This window comes from Salmo salar, unplaced genomic scaffold (genome assembly GCF_965601325.2).
Source record: "Salmo salar unplaced genomic scaffold, fSalSal1 ptg000293l, whole genome shotgun sequence".
NCBI lineage: Eukaryota > Metazoa > Chordata > Actinopteri > Salmoniformes > Salmonidae > Salmo > Salmo salar.
Window position 1 is genome coordinate 3,182,501 of NW_027675346.1, and position 2,500 is coordinate 3,185,000.

Genomic DNA, 2,500 nt, shown 5'->3' on the forward strand with positions numbered 1-2,500 from the left:
ATGGGAACAGTGTTTGTAATTTCTTCTACTTTTTCAGTGACACAAAGTTCAAGCTGCTTATCTAATTGGTGAAAATGCAATGTCTGTTTATCACACTCACTTTGACTATATATGTTGTAGCAAGAGATTGTTTCTCGCTTACGGCCATACCAGCCTGGGTACGCCCGATCTCGTCTGATCTCGGAAGCGAAGCAGAGTCGGGACTTGTTAGTACTTGGATGGGAGACCGCCTGGGAATACCAGGTGCTGTAAGCATTTTGTCCACGAGGGTGTGCCCCTGCACTATTTCATCAGCAACACTGCCTTGTAGTAAGCATTTAATGATGAATTGACTAAATGCAGCTTCCTGCCTTTTTAATAGGATCAAATTTCCTTGTGTTTTCAATTAGCATCTGCCTTGTATTTATAAGACAAACAAGAATATTGTTGCTGAATGCAGCTTGTGTGTGCTTTGTGCTCCTTTGCCCTGTTCAAATGATGAAAGGAAATAAAGTTTGTATTTTATCCAACTACCTGTGCTAAAAAGTGATGGGAACAGTGTTTATAATTTCTTCTACTTTTTCAGTGACACAAAGTTCAAGCTGCTTATCTAATTGGTGAAAATGCAATGTCTGTTTATCACACTCACTTTGACTATATATGTTGTAGCAAGAGACTGTTTCTCGCTTACGGCCATACCAGCCTGGGTACGCCCGATCTCGTCTGATCTCGGAAGCGAAGCAGGGTCGGGCCTGGTTAGTACTTGGATGGGAGACCGCCTGGGAATACCAGGTGCTGTAAGCATTTTGTCCACGAGGGTGTGCCCCTGCACTATTTCATCAGCAACACTGCCTTGTAGTAAGCATTTAATGATGAATTGACTAAATGCAGCTTCCTGCCTTTTTAATAGGATCAAATTTCCTTGTGTTTTCAATTAGCATCTGCCTTGTATTTATAAGACAAACAAGAATATTGTTGCTGAATGCAGCTTGTGTGTGCTTTGTGCTCCTTTGCCCTGTTCAAATGATGAAAGGAAATAAAGTTTGTATTTTATCCAACTACCTGTGCTAAAAAGTGATGGGAACAGTGTTTATAATTTCTTCTACTTTTTCAGTGACACAAAGTTCAAGCTGCTTATCTAATTGGTGAAAATGCAATGTCTGTTTATCAGACTCATTTTGACTATATATGTTGTAGCAAGAGATTGTTTCTCGCTTACGGCCATACCAGCCTGGGTACGCCCGATCTCGTCTGATCTCGGAAGCTAAGCAGGGTCGGGCCTGGTTAGTACTTGGATGGGAGACCGCCTGGGAATACCAGGTGCTGTAAGCATTTTGTCCACGAGGGGGTGCTCTTGCACTATTTCATCAGCAACACTGCCTTGTATTAAGCATTTAATGATGAATTGACTAAATATCTGTTTTATCAGACTCACTTTGACTATATATGTTGTAGCAAGAGATTGTTTCTCGCTTACGGCCATACCATCCTGGGTACGCCCGATCTCGTCTGATCTCGGAAGCTAAGCAGGGTCGGGCCTGGTTAGTACTTGGATGGGAGACCGCCTGGGAATTCCAGGTGCTGTAAGCATTTTGTCCACGAGGGTGTGCCTCTGCACTATTTCATCAGCAACACTGCCTTGTAGTAAGCATTTAATGATGAATTGACTAAATGCAGCTTCCTGCCTTTTTAATAGGATCAAATTTCCTTGTGTTTTCAATTAGCATCTGCCTTGTATTTATAAGACAAACAAGAATATTGTTGCTGAATGCAGCTTGTGTGTGCTTTGTGCTCCTTTGCCCTGTTCAAATGATGAAAGGAAATAAAGTTTGTATTTTATCCAACTACCTGTGCTAAAAAGTGATGGGAACAGTGTTTATAATTTCTTCTACTTTTTCAGTGACACAAAGTTCAAGCTGCTTATCTAATTGGTGAAAATGCAATGTCTGTTTATCAGACTCATTTTGACTATATATGTTGTAGCAAGAGATTGTTTCTCGCTTACGGCCATACCAGCCTGGGTACGCCCGATCTCGTCTGATCTCGGAAGCTAAGCAGGGTCGGGCCTTGTTAGTACTTGGATGGGAGACCGCCTGGGAATACCAGGTGCTGTAAGCATTTTGTCCACGAGGGGGTGCTCTTGCACTATTTCATCAGCAACACTGCCTTGTATTAAGCATTTAATGATGAATTGACTAAATATCTGTTTTATCAGACTCACTTTGACTATATATGTTGTAGCAAGAGATTGTTTCTCGCTTACGGCCATACCAGCCTGGGTACGCCCGATCTCGTCTGATCTCGGAAGCTAAGCAGGGTCGGGCCTGGTTAGTACTTGGATGGGAGACCGCCTGGGAATACCAGGTGCTGTAAGCATTTTGTCCACGAGGGGGTGCTCTTGCACTATTTCATCAGCAACACTGCCTTGTATTAAGCATTTAATGATGAATTGACTAAATATCTGTTTTATCAGACTCACTTTGACTATATATGTTGTAGCAAGAGATTGTTTCTCGCTTAC

General features: G+C 42.2%; 6 non-coding genes and 1 pseudogene across 6 annotated transcripts in view; all 7 read left to right on the top strand.

The window, feature by feature from the left end:
• Positions 1-136: 136 nt before the first annotated feature.
• On the top strand, positions 137-255 carry LOC145870895 (uncharacterized; annotated as a pseudogene).
• Positions 256-664: 409 nt separating this feature from the next.
• On the top strand, positions 665-783 carry LOC145875279 (5S ribosomal RNA). Its single transcript, XR_014390914.1, has one exon. It is a non-coding gene; the product is annotated as a 5S ribosomal RNA (ribosomal RNA).
• A 409-nt stretch (positions 784-1,192) lies between these two features.
• Positions 1,193-1,311, top strand: LOC145874505 (5S ribosomal RNA). The gene has a single exon (XR_014390141.1). It is a non-coding gene; the product is annotated as a 5S ribosomal RNA (ribosomal RNA).
• Positions 1,312-1,450: 139 nt separating this feature from the next.
• On the top strand, positions 1,451-1,569 carry LOC145871267 (5S ribosomal RNA). Its single transcript, XR_014386898.1, has one exon. It is a non-coding gene; the product is annotated as a 5S ribosomal RNA (ribosomal RNA).
• Positions 1,570-1,978: 409 nt separating this feature from the next.
• Positions 1,979-2,097, top strand: LOC145868974 (5S ribosomal RNA). Its single transcript, XR_014384969.1, has one exon. It is a non-coding gene; the product is annotated as a 5S ribosomal RNA (ribosomal RNA).
• Positions 2,098-2,236: 139 nt separating this feature from the next.
• On the top strand, positions 2,237-2,355 carry LOC145874506 (5S ribosomal RNA). The gene has a single exon (XR_014390142.1). It is a non-coding gene; the product is annotated as a 5S ribosomal RNA (ribosomal RNA).
• Positions 2,356-2,494: 139 nt separating this feature from the next.
• Positions 2,495-2,500, top strand: part of LOC145870984 (5S ribosomal RNA) — a 119-nt gene continuing 113 nt past the window's right edge. Inside the window, exon 1 of the ribosomal RNA XR_014386651.1 lies at positions 2,495-2,500. This exon is cut by the window's right edge and continues 113 nt beyond it. This is a non-coding gene — a ribosomal RNA (5S ribosomal RNA).